Source organism: Lepisma saccharinum, chromosome 11, assembly GCF_977018435.1.
Source record: "Lepisma saccharinum chromosome 11, izLepSacc3.1, whole genome shotgun sequence".
Classification (NCBI taxonomy): Eukaryota; Metazoa; Arthropoda; class Insecta; order Zygentoma; family Lepismatidae; genus Lepisma; species Lepisma saccharinum.
The window spans coordinates 24299567-24318034 of NC_139239.1; the positions used below are offsets into that span (position 1 = coordinate 24299567).

General features: G+C 38.5%; 1 long non-coding RNA gene across 1 annotated transcript; it reads right to left on the minus strand.

Annotated features, from left to right (window-relative positions):
- Window positions 1–435: 435 nt before the first annotated feature.
- LOC145995181 (uncharacterized) lies at window positions 436–18218 on the minus strand. The gene is made up of 2 exons (XR_014442420.1): window positions 17904–18218; window positions 436–726 (listed from the first exon to the last, which is right to left on the minus strand). It is a non-coding gene; the product is annotated as an uncharacterized LOC145995181 (long non-coding RNA).
- Between the last annotated feature and the right edge of the window lie 250 nt (window positions 18219–18468).

Genomic DNA, 18468 nt, shown 5'->3' on the forward strand with positions numbered 1-18468 from the left:
GGACAGAGGGAGTAAATAAAAGTTAAAATGACCATACAACTGTAAATTAAGAAAGATTTCAAAGTAATCAAAATCTTATATAAAAACAATTTGTAGAGTCCAAGGTATGGCATCATAGAGCATTTGTTATGTACAGAGATCTTTGTTTAACATGGAGATAGAAACTACGAGCTCCAGATGTAAGGTATGCTTTGTCATTGGATGAATACCACCTGCTGCAGCCAACATCCAAACTTTTAAACAATCTCTATTGTACAAGGTCTACAAAAATGCACATTTTTCCAGAAAAATAGTACATTTCCATGACTTTTCCAGGTTTTCCAGACTGGTCAATACCCTGCAACTGAATATTTAAAAGCCCATCCATATTATGTAAAATTATGAGGCTACTTCTACCATTATATGTGCAACTGGTACATAACATTGCAATCAAAATAAGTGGCAAAAACATTCTAGTATTTTATTCAGAAAACAACTATTGTACACACACTAGCAAATTGCAGCAAACTCACTCATTACACTCTCAGGATTTGGATTTGGATTTTTGTTCCATTTCATACAACATATTGGCAAAATCTTCTGCTTGCTGTCTCTTTCTCGACTTGTAAACAGGCACCACTAACTGCATTACAGCTACCACTCCTAAGGTGATAGTCATTGCCATAGAAAACAGTATTACAGGTTGAGATCCAAGGTTTCGAAGTGGTGGGATTTTAAAAGCCATTTCTGAAAAGTAAATAATATATAAACATGCATACATATATAATGTATTGCCCTTAAATATTCAAATCTAACTTTGAAGATCAAATCTTAAAATAAATATAATAATTCATTTACTTTTGGTACTATTATATTAAAATTTCTTTCAGTCAAGTATATGGGCAATTCTCGGAAAAGTGAAACCAGGATATCAAATAACAAAGTTGCGATATTAATTTTTTATCCATGGTATTTAGTACAATCCAAACCATCATGAAAAACAAAAAACAGGTAAATAATTAGAAAAATTAAGAAAACAAACATCTGTAAATTTGAAGGTCATTTTGCAAGTGAAAAACACTGAAACTTTACCTCAGATACGGATAATTTTTATAGATACATATAATTAACATATTTGAATTATTTTTATTTATCAAATATAGGGATCCTTAGCTGAATATTGAATATGTAAATAAAAGAATTAGTGTTTTTACACACTGCAAAACTGTTTTTTTTTTCTTAGCTCGCCAAGAGAGCGTCCCATCAGCTCCGCTGAATTCTCCAAACTGAGCTCCGCTGTGGCTGGTATGCTGGGATCACGTGACCACAGCGGAGCCGCAGATTGGCTGCGGTTTAACTGATCGGATCTCTCGAGGGAGCATCCGCTTTATTATTCTCACTTGGTACATATAACACATGAAATTTTACACAGGTGAATACAACATGAGCTAAATACAATGATTGAGGCACATGACATACACGGCGTGTTAAGCATGCAACTACCGCTTGATTATCACAATATAAGAGAGCTGGTTGGTCCCAGTTACAAATGAGAGCACCCAAGGCTGCCAAATATTCTGCTTCGAAGATGGGCCATTCTGGGTTAAGAGGTAGTTGAAATAAAACTATGCCCTGGCTGTCCACTGCGGCGATTTGTGCCGGGGTAGCGTCGCTATACACCACACGAGTTATTTCCCATGAGGTTTGCAGTTGGAAAGGTAGCGACCGTGCCTTTTTCATGAGTGAAATTGCCCACAATTCTCGATCCATAAGGATTGCATAAGTCAATGGATGAGAAAGGGTGGTAGTTGGTACAACCCAAGTCAAGAATCCTGCCAGCACTTGTCGGACCCGTCGAAAGCGCAAAGCTTTTCGTGGAATAGTACGAATAAGAGGCAAATATTTCGGAAGTACGGTGACGGTCATGGTCGCCAAGTTGACCAAGGTCCCAAGGTAGGTTACCTCTTGCGTGGGAACTAGCACTGATTTGGTAATATTTAGAGCTAGCCCATCGTCAAAGAGACGTTGGGGGATGGAAGTGAGCCTGTCTGGACTTCCAATGAACAGAATATCATCATAATAGGTTGCCACTAGTACTGAGAACTCTTGAGCAATCTGTTGCATGTATATATTGGTGAACGTCTGCATATAAAAGGGAGCCCAGGTCCATCCCATGGGTAAACACGTAAAACGGAACATTTTTCCCCCACAGAACACACCAAAATATTGACGAAGCACAGGGGCAAGTTTGATGTGATAGAACCCGTCGCGTAGGTCCACCTTGAGCATATGAGTGTACTCAGGTGGAAGATCCTGGAGCATGTAGGGGGAAGGTAGCCGAAAAGGCATTTTTGGGTAAACCTTTGTCCACTCACTACAATCGTAAATCACACGATAAGCATCCTTCTCTGGTTTAGGCACAAGAAATAATGGGAAAGAGTTAAACACTTGTTCACACGATTCTATAATTCCTGCTTGGCACATCTGAAGCACTGTTGGCAACAAGCCGATTTTTGTGCGCCGTAGTCGCATGTTGCAATCCTGCGGCGGTGTATGGGTCAACAGGGGGGCCGTAGGTATTGATCCCGGCGGTTGAAAATGCACTGTAGGATACTGTGGGCCGCGCAGCCGTTGAGTCACCATAAGACGAACACTGTCTGTTTCGGGTTCACTTTCAGTTTCGTCAGAATCGTGGTCGCTATCTTGATCACCGTCCTGGTCTTCGTCTCCTTCAGGAGGCGCATGGATCATGTCACTGAGTTCCTGGACGAGAGGATGCCAAAAGTCCCAGCCCTCTTCAATATCCTCTGGTTGCACTTCAATTAACCAATTAGCTTCACGGGCTAATTGATCGAAAACTTCCACAGGTAGCAAACGATCAGGAGGGCCAGGTGGAGCCGGTCTAAGAAGGGCCCTACTGATTGGTTTCCTTCTTAGCCGGGGCCCGAAAGGGCTTGCGGCCCCATCCACGGGTCGGGGGCGCACGTTGATACACAGGGGCGGGTGGAGGCTCGACAATGTCGAGACCACGCACAACAGTCGTTGAGGCATTATGAGCCGATACACGCCATCCACGCATAAATGCTATGCTCAGGGTTCGAAGCCGGTCATAGAAAAAGGTTTTATCTTCGGGCGTCATTTGAGCGACAAATTTGTTCTCAAGGAGGAGATGTTTTGCTTCGATCAGGTCACGTGTCGGGGTGGACGGATCCGAAATCTTGGTATGCAGTAATTGTAAGGCATCTTCCACATTGAACTTGGGAGTGTTGTCTGTTGCTCGCTGAGTTTGAAGCTCTTCTCTCAAAAGAGTCATCTGGGCTTGTAGCTGGGCGACTGTTGCTTGAAGATCCTGCACGGTAGCCATGGCGGGGGGGGGGGGGGGGGTCGTCCAACGCTAAGTCTGGATGAAATTCAGGGAGAGTTGTCTGGCGCAATGCCGGACGTTTAACGCGCACTGAACAATCAGGATATGTTAATTCCACTCCGCAGCCTTGTCCCGTGCATCACGCAAAATATTATTTTTTTTTCTTGTGGAGAAAGAATTTTTTGTAGAAAAACATTTCCAAACTAAAATGTACTTTCAATACACAACATAAAGTACTGGAAATGTAATTATTACAATTTCATTCAAGCCACTGAAACACCAGTGCAAATAGTTTTTGTGTCCCGTGCATCACACTTCAAAGTATAACATCTTGAAACTTGAACTGTCCTTTGAAATTAACTATGAGAGGAGGCTTTTCATTTTTTGCCTGGTTGGGTACAATAACTTAATAATCTTCAAAGGCCACTTCCAGTGGTTGATTTGATTTGGTTTGGTTTATTTTACTTTGTTTTTGTGTCACTTTTGGCTAATTGCGAAGATGAGGATGAGTGATGATATGATGGAATTGATGAATGGACACTCACAAACACCCAAGTCGAAATTCAAACCTGGGACTTATTCGGGCATCATAGCACAATGTGCTAACCACTCTGCCATGGGGACCGGCCAAGTGGTTGGTATCACCATCCTTCACCGTTACGGATCTCTCATATTCATCACCAAACTTTCTCGCAACTTCATTGCGATAGTGTTCGTCGTCATACACTTACTACTATGTCCCAGTCACCAGTGCTGTAGCCTGCATTCACATGAATTTCTAATTCATGAGGTGGAGCGTTCTCAAGGGTATATAAATATCTACCTTGAACAGCTTTTATGGTATGTATAGATTTGGTGCCCAAAATTGGCTGAGCATCATCCCAACTTCTGTCTCGTGAAATGCTTCTTCATTTATCAAAATAACTAGTTTTGTGCATGAGATTTCTAATTACTTCTGAAAAATCTGAAGTAGTCTGTACAATTGGTGCAGATTTACTTTTGCTCATTACATGAGTACAAACAAGTGATTTTGCTTGTCCACTAATTCAATTGACTACTTCCTTCACATGTGAAGTTGCAAAATACTTCGGGATTAATGAAGTTCTTGCAAAAACAAGGCCTTCTACTTTTGAATTCTGAAGATGTTCATCCGACCTAATATATAACTCCATCAATATTGGTGATGGTCTCTGGTTTTTTGTTTCATACAGAACATCAACAAAGCAAGTAACAGTAATTTTTTTGCCGTAAACCTTGTATCTGAGCACAAGGTGTGTGTGTGACATTCACCCTGGAAAACTGAAGCAGCTGTGAACAATGTACAGGATACAGGAGTTTAGTCCCACACTGTTATCTGCAAAACAATTATGCAGAAACAATTAACAGATGGTAGGATATATTTATGAGGTTACTTTGGTTATAGGCTTAAAATACCAAATCTTTTCTCCTTGAGATACTTTTAAAAAAAGTATTGCCACCTTTTGAGAGAGATTATGGAGCCAGACATTACCTGCAGTGGAGTGACAACATAAGGGAGATAAATGTCCCGTGCATCACATATTAAATGTCCCATGTGTCACACAAGGGATAAAAAGTATTACAAATTTGTTTTTATAAATATAAAATTCTTATTCATTACATATTATAGTACAAAGTCTGTAGCAAACTGTGTCTAAATATGGTACCCTGGAACTTCTTCAAATCACAGAAATAATCAATTAAGGAGAACTATGTGCTTCTCACATGTTTTTCTGAGTCCCGTGCATCACACAGCTTTATTTAATTTTGCATTGTTAATTTGAGAAAGGATTTTATTTCCTGCCATATGGTAAACAACCACCCAGTATTAAAACACTGAATATGAAAAATCAGTGCAATATGAATTAACCAGCAGCAGCAGACTCATTTAACAATGTACGAATGTCCTGTGCATCACGTAGAGAATCGCCCATATTAAGCTTCAAAGATGAGCATTTGGGTACTTTTGTCCTGTCTTCAAAAATGTACAAGTTGCAACTTAACAGCATTTTCACCCTCCAATGTGTTTGAAATAGACCATATCACATACACTGCCATCAAGTGGAAACACTCCTTTAATTGAAAGACATATTGCAATTATATACTGTTACTTACTCTGACCAATCTGCAAAGAATGAAGAAAATTCTGCTGCACAACTTTGGGTGCATCCTGCACAAGTTTAACGTGTCCATAAGCCCTAGTGTGAAGTTTCTGAAGCTCGTTATGGCATCCGTTAAGTTAATTTTCATGTGATGCGTGAAGTTCATTCTCCCATGAAACTGAAGACTGGTTTGTTCAGTGAAAATAGTCTGCTACTTGCAGACAATGCACTTGAATAATGTCTTCAAACTGCATTAATTCGGAAGCAACATGCTGCTTTAAAAGTTAAGTAAAATGAGCATAAATATTTGAAGCTGAGTTTATTTCTGGCATAATACCTGGTTTCCTCCATGTGGAAAATTAAAAAAACAAAATACTGTGACTGATGCTTTCGCCTAGTTTGTAAAATAACTGATTTCACCAGGTTCAAGAGGCCACTTGCAGAATGGAAGTTAATTTTGCTACTATTAGATGGCTTCAGTTTATAGAAGAAGACGTATGTCTTGAATTCAATTTGAGGACTTAATGGAGGTATATTGACATGATGTCAAATTATTCTATTTCATTAATGCACAATTATAAGGAAAGGAAAGAACCAGTGTAATCATACTGTTCTCAAAGAGTGGAATTGGAGTTGAAAAAAAATCATGCATTATGAGATGAAAAAAAAAAAACAACTTGCAGAAACATATTTGTGGATGATATTCATATATTTTTACAATATAAATCCGAAATCTTGGTATGCAGTAATTGTAAGGCATCTTCCACATTGAACTTGGGAGTGTTGTCTGTTGCTCGCTGAGTTTGAAGCTCTTCTCTCAAAAGAGTCATCTGGGCTTGTAGCTGGGCGACTGTTGCTTGAAGATCCTGCACGGTAGCCATGGCGGGGGGGGGGGGGGGGTCGTCCAACGCTAAGTCTGGATGAAATTCAGGGAGAGTTGTCTGGCGCAATGCCGGACGTTTAACGCGCACTGAACAATCAGGATATGTTAATTCCACTCCGCAGCCTTGTCCCGTGCATCACGCAAAATATTATTTTTTTTTCTTGTGGAGAAAGAATTTTTTGTAGAAAAACATTTCCAAACTAAAATGTACTTTCAATACACAACATAAAGTACTGGAAATGTAATTATTACAATTTCATTCAAGCCACTGAAACACCAGTGCAAATAGTTTTTGTGTCCCGTGCATCACACTTCAAAGTATAACATCTTGAAACTTGAACTGTCCTTTGAAATTAACTATGAGAGGAGGCTTTTCATTTTTTGCCTGGTTGGGTACAATAACTTAATAATCTTCAAAGGCCACTTCCAGTGGTTGATTTGATTTGGTTTGGTTTATTTTACTTTGTTTTTGTGTCACTTTTGGCTAATTGCGAAGATGAGGATGAGTGATGATATGATGGAATTGATGAATGGACACTCACAAACACCCAAGTCGAAATTCAAACCTGGGACTTATTCGGGCATCATAGCACAATGTGCTAACCACTCTGCCATGGGGACCGGCCAAGTGGTTGGTATCACCATCCTTCACCGTTACGGATCTCTCATATTCATCACCAAACTTTCTCGCAACTTCATTGCGATAGTGTTCGTCGTCATACACTTACTACTATGTCCCAGTCACCAGTGCTGTAGCCTGCATTCACATGAATTTCTAATTCATGAGGTGGAGCGTTCTCAAGGGTATATAAATATCTACCTTGAACAGCTTTTATGGTATGTATAGATTTGGTGCCCAAAATTGGCTGAGCATCATCCCAACTTCTGTCTCGTGAAATGCTTCTTCATTTATCAAAATAACTAGTTTTGTGCATGAGATTTCTAATTACTTCTGAAAAATCTGAAGTAGTCTGTACAATTGGTGCAGATTTACTTTTGCTCATTACATGAGTACAAACAAGTGATTTTGCTTGTCCACTAATTCAATTGACTACTTCCTTCACATGTGAAGTTGCAAAATACTTCGGGATTAATGAAGTTCTTGCAAAAACAAGGCCTTCTACTTTTGAATTCTGAAGATGTTCATCCGACCTAATATATAACTCCATCAATATTGGTGATGGTCTCTGGTTTTTTGTTTCATACAGAACATCAACAAAGCAAGTAACAGTAATTTTTTTGCCGTAAACCTTGTATCTGAGCACAAGGTGTGTGTGTGACATTCACCCTGGAAAACTGAAGCAGCTGTGAACAATGTACAGGATACAGGAGTTTAGTCCCACACTGTTATCTGCAAAACAATTATGCAGAAACAATTAACAGATGGTAGGATATATTTATGAGGTTACTTTGGTTATAGGCTTAAAATACCAAATCTTTTCTCCTTGAGATACTTTTAAAAAAAGTATTGCCACCTTTTGAGAGAGATTATGGAGCCAGACATTACCTGCAGTGGAGTGACAACATAAGGGAGATAAATGTCCCGTGCATCACATATTAAATGTCCCATGTGTCACACAAGGGATAAAAAGTATTACAAATTTGTTTTTATAAATATAAAATTCTTATTCATTACATATTATAGTACAAAGTCTGTAGCAAACTGTGTCTAAATATGGTACCCTGGAACTTCTTCAAATCACAGAAATAATCAATTAAGGAGAACTATGTGCTTCTCACATGTTTTTCTGAGTCCCGTGCATCACACAGCTTTATTTAATTTTGCATTGTTAATTTGAGAAAGGATTTTATTTCCTGCCATATGGTAAACAACCACCCAGTATTAAAACACTGAATATGAAAAATCAGTGCAATATGAATTAACCAGCAGCAGCAGACTCATTTAACAATGTACGAATGTCCTGTGCATCACGTAGAGAATCGCCCATATTAAGCTTCAAAGATGAGCATTTGGGTACTTTTGTCCTGTCTTCAAAAATGTACAAGTTGCAACTTAACAGCATTTTCACCCTCCAATGTGTTTGAAATAGACCATATCACATACACTGCCATCAAGTGGAAACACTCCTTTAATTGAAAGACATATTGCAATTATATACTGTTACTTACTCTGACCAATCTGCAAAGAATGAAGAAAATTCTGCTGCACAACTTTGGGTGCATCCTGCACAAGTTTAACGTGTCCATAAGCCCTAGTGTGAAGTTTCTGAAGCTCGTTATGGCATCCGTTAAGTTAATTTTCATGTGATGCGTGAAGTTCATTCTCCCATGAAACTGAAGACTGGTTTGTTCAGTGAAAATAGTCTGCTACTTGCAGACAATGCACTTGAATAATGTCTTCAAACTGCATTAATTCGGAAGCAACATGCTGCTTTAAAAGTTAAGTAAAATGAGCATAAATATTTGAAGCTGAGTTTATTTCTGGCATAATACCTGGTTTCCTCCATGTGGAAAATTAAAAAAACAAAATACTGTGACTGATGCTTTCGCCTAGTTTGTAAAATAACTGATTTCACCAGGTTCAAGAGGCCACTTGCAGAATGGAAGTTAATTTTGCTACTATTAGATGGCTTCAGTTTATAGAAGAAGACGTATGTCTTGAATTCAATTTGAGGACTTAATGGAGGTATATTGACATGATGTCAAATTATTCTATTTCATTAATGCACAATTATAAGGAAAGGAAAGAACCAGTGTAATCATACTGTTCTCAAAGAGTGGAATTGGAGTTGAAAAAAAATCATGCATTATGAGATGAAAAAAAAAAAACAACTTGCAGAAACATATTTGTGGATGATATTCATATATTTTTACAATATAAGCATAATTAATCATTTTATGGACTTGAAGGACTAGATGTACACATAACAGCAACAGGTAAATTGTCCATTGCTATTTTCGTTCTTCTATTCTTGATCCTGCATAAGGAATGAAAGTCTGTTGATGCAAAGAAAATGTTATCTTCTGCAAATTCAACTTGCAAAGACTTCAACAGACATCTGTTCTGTCATCTCTCAATACACCTTGAAATTGCTGTGAATGTATTTTAGAAAAGAAAGAAAATAAAAAAAAATTGGTGATGCTAATATAGTTCAAGTGCTGAACTTGAGTTAAATAACACAGATATGCACTGATATGAAAACAGAGTAGTGGAGCCCAGTAGCAGAACCTACAACTGAACTAAAGATTTACAAGATGAATGATGTCTCTAGGAAAATTTGTTCAATACCTTTTTGAAGAATGTGATAAAAGATTTAATTTGAGCCTATGAATAATCACATTTATTTAGAAACTAATGGAGTTAGAGATGTTTTATTGATATGTGTATCACATCTGTACTGTAGCATGTTATAAGTTACAATATCCTCCAAAGCTGCAGGATTCACTATCTATGTGGTAATCAAGAAAACAATAGCAGGAAAAAAAGCCTTGAGAGGCTCTGCTGAAGCTCTTGAAAAAACTAAACATTTCTGTAAAGTTGCTTCGCATTGATATCCTATAGGTCTTGAAATTCATAAAAGAATGGTTGATTGTCGAAGTTCCAAATGTACACGCACATATTTCACATGGGTCAATTTCTATTTTATTGATTGATTGAGTTGGTGTTCTAAGTCCACTTCATGCACAGTAAGGCCAATCGGGATTGGACCTACAGTTTAAAGTGGGATTCAAACCACTATGTACCTCCACCAGGAATCAAACCCTTGATTAAAAGGCAACAACGCTATCACTGTGCCATTGGGAAGGCCTAATTTCTATGTTATGTTTGTTAACGTGTACTTCATCAGATTAGTGATTACTTAGTGCATATTTTCTGGAAAAGGATTAAACCCTTCCCTGTTCTATCATGTGTCCCGTAAATATGCAAGCTTTGGGTTCTGGCTACAGGATGCACACAGGTTCGATTCTCCTGGGGGAAGGGTAACAACTTTCCTGAGATTTCAGCCTGAGTGCAGGTACAGCACCTTGAATAGGTAATGTGGAAAACGACCCAAAAAAACTGTGAATAGGTAACGTGGAAAATGACCACAAAAACTGGTTTCTGAGTCGCATGAAAACATAGATGGCAGTGCAGTCTATATCACTACCGATTTTCTTTTTGTAAGTAATGCAGCTTAGTTAGTTTTTTAATACATTATATGGAGTTGTTTGTCTTGAAAGGTGATATTTCAGAGGATTCTAACTGGAGAACTACAACAGATACAAATCTGCAATTTTTCCTACCTTAGGCGGTACTTCATGACAATTAAGTATATAAAATTAGAGATGGTCAGGTATTTTTTATTGGTTCACTTGACATGAAATGACCCAATAATATGTCAGATAATTGCATTTTTTCTTTGTTGGACTCTTTGGGATTTACCATTAACCATTAATTGATTCATGTGAGGCCAATATGACAGCCGGTGGTTCAACAGATTGAAACCTGCTTATCTTTTATGAAATGTTTCATGTGCTCAAACATTCAGAGGAAATTTATCAACAGTAGTATTCAAGCACGTATCCAGGAATTCCTTTCGGGGGGGGGGGGGGGGGGCACTCAACACCATTTTTTTAAGGGGTATAGTAAGAACCTCACAATTGTATGTTTAAGACCAGTGGTGGCAATTGGGTTTCAAAACAAGGGGGGGGGGTTGAGGGTAGAGCAAGGAAAGTTTACTTTCTCTTGGTAGACAAGGCTTAACATTAAGAGGCCATAATGTTGAGGCAATAAAATGAGGAGCAACTATCCCTTAAATCGTCGCCACTGTCAGGCTGTCATTTTAATGAGAACGTGAAATCGGAACATTTTTTACCACTCAACTCCTCTGTTTCCATGCATTAACATTGTGTGCCGGAACCATCTCAGTACGTGTGTTTGTCCATTTCTTCTCATCAGGCATAAAAACATCTATGGTGTCTTTCAGTGTTTTTACGAAGCTGTTACACATGCACGGGATGGACAATCCACTCGACAACGCGAGATTCAAATTGTGGGCTGCAAACTGGATGCAGACAGCTCTCGAATATGTATCTCTGATTCGAGCCTGAACACCACTAACGTGTCTTGTACTCCTATGTTTAGAGCTCTTATAAAAGCCGACACCTACCAAATTGTTTACATTCAGGCCTTAGCACTCACAAGTGTTCAAAAATGCCTGTCACAGATTCCGCTGTCTTGTCATATATCTACACAAAACAAAGGAAGTCTTCTCGAATACATCTGGATCACGAAACAATTAATGCACAATGAAAACCCTTTTGTTCCCAACACATCTAATGTTTTGTTTCCCAGTATGATCAAATGCTTATTCATTTATCTCCAGTGACGTGCCCAAGGGAGGGTTGGTGAGGTCATAACCCCATTTTACCCAGTATTCCTTTTTTTTAAAAAAAAAAAAGAAGAAGAAGAAGAATGTCAAAGACAGGAAAAAAATGGCAAAATCAGGACTGACCACCAAAAATAGTATACGTAACCCCTCTCCCTTCCGAAAATCATGGGCACGTCACTCTTTACCTCGGACACATTTTTTAAAATCAACTCACCAGGAGTTTTTATCATTCCGTATTATAGATTGAAGTAAGATGCGTTCTTTCTGCAAGTTTGGATATAATCCTTTAGGGTGCTGTCATCTGCCTGCCTTCACACCTAACCTTAACAAGGCCCTAATTTTCCATCCTTGTGACTTGGATTTTCAAGACTTAGAAAGGTTTCAGACCGAAGGGACACCCGATACATGTCGATTGGAATGGGCCAATCAACAGCAACGTTTCACACCGTAGCGACACAAAAGACCGCACAAACCTAATCTTCAGGCGACACGGTGTGAAATCTCCCTTATTAGGCCACTGTCATTGTCTCCTTGAAGTAGTAGCTCTTGTTGAACACAGAAGAAAAAATTTCTCCTCAACCGGTGGGAATGCTCCTCAGTTTTCTTCTCTCTCCTATATTTTCGTGCTTGTTCACTATACAGGCAACACCTTACGATTTGATATACACAGGGCATGTACTATGTAGACATTTTAACGAAAAATCGGTTGAAGTCGAGGATGGCTAGGTGGCTCAGTTGGTAGAGCCCTGATTCGGGTCCTGGTAGAGCCTGCAATTTCTGCCTAAAATGTCTACATATGCAACATCTTCTTGCTTTCTCTTCTAGACATTCATAACATTTTCGGCTGTCTCTTTACGGTAGTTAAGTGTTTGAATGTATTTTGAACCCAGTAGGCTTAAACAAAAGTATTTTTTATACCATGAAATTCTCGGACTGCATATACGAAATTTAGTTCTGGCAAATGTAAATCATCACTCAAAACTTTGATTTTCAGTTGATCAATGCAGCTTATTTCTGTTTTAATAAACCATTCCAATATCCGGTACTGCTGAAATATTCACTTGAGAGAGAGAGAGAGAGAGGGGGGGGGGGTGCTTGATCTGTTCAACCCTCGACCCGAACTAGCACTACCTTAAGGCCCCGGAAGTTCTACTGTCGTCAATGTCTGTATGAATTGTCACACTTACCTCTGAAATCCCATTAACCGATTCTTTGTAGAGATGAACCGAAAAATTTAATCTGCGTATTTATATCCTCATTATATTTAAGAACGTTCCACAGATAAAACGATTCATTAATATTGCCAGTAGTTGACTCCTTCTCTCATTCAAGAACGTACCCTCTCCCACCTTCCAGACATTATAAATTACAACAAATCGCCCTACGTGTGGCGCTACCTTTGTTGTGCAGCTTCCAAATGCTGACAAGTCTCTACATAGTCCTCAAGTGCGCTGAGACAACACCGAAAGTGCAAGAAAAGTGTACGTGCAATATTATCAACAACAGGGTTATAGAACTTTCTCTGTCTTGCGTCGATAATTGTCTATCTCCTTAAATCATTGCCACATTATTCAAAAAGCCAAAAACCTAATTTTATCTAGTGAAAAACAAAAAATTTCCTGGGGGGGGGGGGGCCTTGAGCCACCTCAACCCCATCTTGGATACGTGCTATTAACAATAACAGGGTTATAGAACATTATCTGTCTTGTCTCGATAATTATTTCTCCCAAATTATCATCACATTATTCAAGAAGCCAAAATCCTAATTTTATCTAGTGTAAACAAAAACATTTCCTTAAGGAGGCTCGAGCCTCCTGACTCCCACCTTGGATACGTGCTATTGACAATAGTAGGGTTATAGAACACTTTCCATCTTGTCTCGATAATTATTTCTCTCAGATTTATAAATTTATTATCTTCACATTATTCAAGATGCCAAAAATCTAATTTTACCTAGTGTAAATTTCCTGAGGGGGGGGGGGGGCTCGAGCCACCTCATCCCCACCTTGGATATGTGCTACTAACAATAACAGGTGTATAAAACATTCTCAGCCTTGCCTCGATAATTATTTCTCTCCTTAAATTATTTTCACATTATTCAAGAAGTCAAAAACCTAATTTTATCTAAACGTAAAATGAAAAATTTCCTGCGAAGGGGGTCGAGCCCCGTGTGCCCCATCTTGGATACGTTCTATTGTCAATAACAGGGTTACGGAACATTCTCCATCTTGCCTCGATAATTATTTCTCTCCTTAAATTATTGTCACATTATTTTATTTCACACAACAAGAAACCAAAAACCTCATTTTATCTAGTGTAAACCTAAAACTTTCAGGGGGGGGGGGGGCGCAAGCACCCTAAGCCCCCCTCTGGATATGTGCCTGGTAGTATTATTACAATCGCCTTTACTTGATAAATATCATTGTTGTCACCACTTGTTATGTTATTGTTTTCCTGTACTTTTTTGTTACTCCGCTTTTGGTAATTTACAAATGAAGAACACTCGTTTGTTCAAGGTGCAGCGTATGATTCAAAAACTAAATGAAGCCTATAAAATACTAAGCTATTTTTCTTTTTGTCATTTTATTTACAACATTGTATTGATAAAAAGAAATATTTACATAAAAATGTATTTACATTAGTATTGTATTATTATTAGAAGCTTTTCATTGCACAATTCATGTTAATTGTAATTAATAGTGGAAGAAAACCCAATGTAATTACTTTGTAAAGTATACTAAATAAATGTGAATACCGTTTTATAAATATGTGATAAATAAAATATGTGTAAATATGCAAAAGAATAGAAATAATAGGTCAGGTAAAAAGGCAAAGTTCCCCGTGAATATAGCACCATGCCAAGAAAGCACATTTAGAGGGTGTGGGGTTAGGGCCCCAGATATTCTCGAACTCCACCATTTTGGAGGTGATGTGATCAGCTACATGCTTAGGCTGCCTTTACCCCACATGGTTGCCCATAGGTACCCAATGATTTGAGACTTGGTAGTGCAGGAGTCGCGTTATGTGGGGACAAGGTCTGAAAAATTCCGACCTTAGATCACACACCTCGGGAATTGAACCTGTGTCTCCCACATGACAGTCAGATGCCATACTGACTTTTTTGGGGTAAAAGAAACACCCCTAAGCAGTCGTATCTCCTGTTTCTCAAGTAGTTTTACGCATATCAATTTTCTCTAAGTTCTCAGGATTCTCATTGGGACAAACACAGACAAACCGGGATTCGAACCCGGACCCCTGGCATTGTGGCGCACTGTGATAACCACTCTGTCACGGATGTCAACGACGACTAGACCACCCCGGCTCTCTTGGAAGAAAAAAAAATAGACAGAAATATATCATTTGCATAATTAAGTAATAAAGAAAACAATAATCAATAAATATGAAAATATAATAAATAAAACTAATAATATAAATATTGCACTTGTAGAATGAAAATACTATTCCCATCAGGCCACACTGACTATACAATTATCAGCTCAGAGAGCCTTACAAGACATGACAAATTCAAACTCAACTGCCACTTGAGTGCTGGCGTGTCAACTGGCCTCCTCTGAATAGTGAATACACACACTTGAACTGCCTGTGGTACAACTGTGTGTGCTATAGACAATTCACTAAAATGCCCATTGCAGTTAAAGTGTTAAGTCAACTTTATGGCCAGTAAGGCTAATCGGGACTGGAACTACAGTTTAAAGTGGGATCTGAACAACTAAGTGCATCCACTGGGTATCGAACCCGGGACCCCTTGATGACAAGGTGACAACTCTTCCGGATGAGGCTTGACTTGCATATCAATATCTTTCTCATTTAAAAACTAAAAAACATAATTTGACGTCATCCAAGTAATTTTAACCATTAACCCATGGACCGTCTCCCACCCCTCTGAATTTCTCTTCATTTCTCGTAACCCCCTAACTACAAGTGAAGCATTTTCAGCGGTAACGGATTTCTTCATTTTTACAGAAGAAACTACTTACGCAAATCACTTTCTGTAGGATTGTTGAAGTTCCCGAATGTATTTTCTGGCATCGTTTCATCTTTTTCAGCGAGAATTCATATTTTTATGTATAATTGCCGTTGCATCTGTGTACGAACCAGATGTTCCGTGCGCTTGATGACGTAACCCCCTGTCACAGTTTCCAACCACCCCATGTTTTTTTCAAGATGATGTGACCCCAAATTTTAGCTATGCTTGCCTAACTTAACCTAACCGTCTCGTGAATGGTTTGTGGGGCTACCTGGGAAAAAAAATAGGGTAAAACTATCATATGCAGGAAATCGCTCTCTAACTTGCTCATTCTCTACTTTTTTACATTCGTACTGACCTATTATGCAGTGAAACATTGTTTAAAAAGGGATTTCGCTCTTTTTAACGAAATTAGTATCTATTGTCGACATATCGAGTAATCATGGTTTGTTCTTTTCTCACTTCCTGAACACGCAAAATGGCAGGCAAATCTTGACTTGTGGTGTGTTTCAAACGGCAAAGCAGTGTTTCAACCTTCTGAACAGAAAAATTCCTGCATAGCCATGAAAACCTTTACCGCATAGCCCCATAAACCATTCGGGATAGTATGACCATCCACGAATAGCCCCAAAAAACATTCCCGCATAGCCCCAAAAACCATTCTGGATCGTATAACCATCCACGAATAGCCCCAAAAACCATTCACGATAGCCCCAAGCACCATCACGGTAAGGTTAGGTTGGGCAATATAGTGAAAAAACTGTGCATTTCGAAACACTTGCCGGGGAATACGTCATCAGATACTCGCAACATCTGGTTCAAGTACATGGATGGAAATGCAAGCAACAGCTTTCGTGCATCCGACGGACATTATTATAGAAAAATACATAATTTAGCGGTAACACTTTACACTATAGGTGAGACGGATTTCTTCAAATTTACAGGAGAAAGTACTTACGCAAATAATTTTCTATAGCGTTGGTGAAGTTCGGGAATGTAGTTTTGATCCATTTTAATGCGAATGCATGTGGTTCTCTACGAAAATCTCTTTCCGACGTGCTATTGCTGCTGCCGCCATTTGCTTTCTACACAAGAGCACAATGTTCCGTGTGTATAACATGACGTGTCGCGGATGCGTCGTGAAGTTGTTGTCGAATGTGGATGATGACGTGGAATTTGTAATTCAACATGTAATCTTGAAGAAAGAAATGGAATCCAGGACGTGGAAAGTTAAAATTAAAAGAATTTCCTTGTATTTTCTTTCAAGAAAAACCGATGTTGTCCGTATATGCTAAATTGAACGAAAGGAGTGCAAATGGAACCTAACCTAACCCAGTAGGCATACCTCGTCCCCGTGATGGTTCGTGGGGCTATAGTGAATTTTTGGGCTAACATCAATGGTTTTTGGGGTAACGTCAATGGCCAAATAATTACTCTTTATGTCAAAAATTTAACTTTTTTTTGGTGAAAAAATTTCGTGGTGTTTTTAATTTATTTTTTTAAATTTAGGTATTTTTCAGTGAACAAGGTTGAAACACTGCATGCACACTTCAAATTGACAAAACACTGGCACAACACGCGATGAACGGGTAAACTATCGCCATATTGTGTGTGGAAATAAGGAAGAACAGTAAGTATTCGTTAATGTAAGAAATAGACATTATTTTCGTTAGAAATTAATTATTTCATCTAAAGAGATGTTCCGCAATGCAGAATAGTACGTTAGCAATGTAAAAAAGTGCGAAATAAATTATTTAAACGTGTCTCACCTATAGTAAAGTAGTACCAAAACGAACAACAATAATTACTCGTAATGTGAAAAATTGAAATTATTTTCGTGAAAAATTCATAATTACACCTTATAGAATGTTCCGCAATGCAGAATAAGTAAGTAGCAATCTTAAAAAGGACGAAATTAATGAGTTATGGGTGTTTTGACTAAACGGTAGTAGTACCGAAGTACGTTACGTTTCTTTAATTAAACCATAAAAATTGAAAACTTCTTTACAATAGTATTCTACGATGTCAAGTCACGAGAAACGCATCAGAAATTGGAAACAGTAACAGCTAGTTCATAGTTCAAAATCAGAACAGGGGTCTGACAGATGCCTCCATAGTAGTTGTGTGATTAACAACGTTCATAGTAATTAAGTAATTAAGTGCAAGGGGAATCTACGAATCTTACACAAATTATTTTTAAAAAACAAGAATCAACTTAACACGCTAATGGATTTACCTTCTTCTGAAGAAGTTATCTACTGAAATTAGTCTTCTGTGTTTACAGCTGCAACTTCAGAGGCAGCTGTATTTATTCCATTCTTAGTTTTAGACTCCAGAATGTATGCCTCAATTAATGGTCTCCAGATATAAGCCCCACCAAATATTCCAAGCACCGACACGAATAGTATTTGTCCTGTAGTTATTCCTCTTGGACGTCTTATCATTACTGTATTCTATTCATTATATTTTTAATTTTAGTGAATGTTTTGAACAAGATGTGTAAAGAGTGTAAAGATTCAGATGAGATCACTAACGTAGTAACGGGTCTCCCTTATCGCACAACACTAGAGAAGTTATGTCAGAACCAAGACTACTAGAAGGAAAGGCTGGGGTCAGACACGCCTCTTTTCGCGACTGCCGCGGGTGTGACGTCATTGGGCGGACAAAACCCAGCTGAGTCTTTACCCCATACGGAAAGAAACGTGGAAAGGCTGATCTGTTTTGTTCTTTTCGCTCCTTTTTTCTTGTATTTCTCGATTGTTGGGTTCAGGGTGCGAAATCCTGGAGGGGACGAGGGGGAT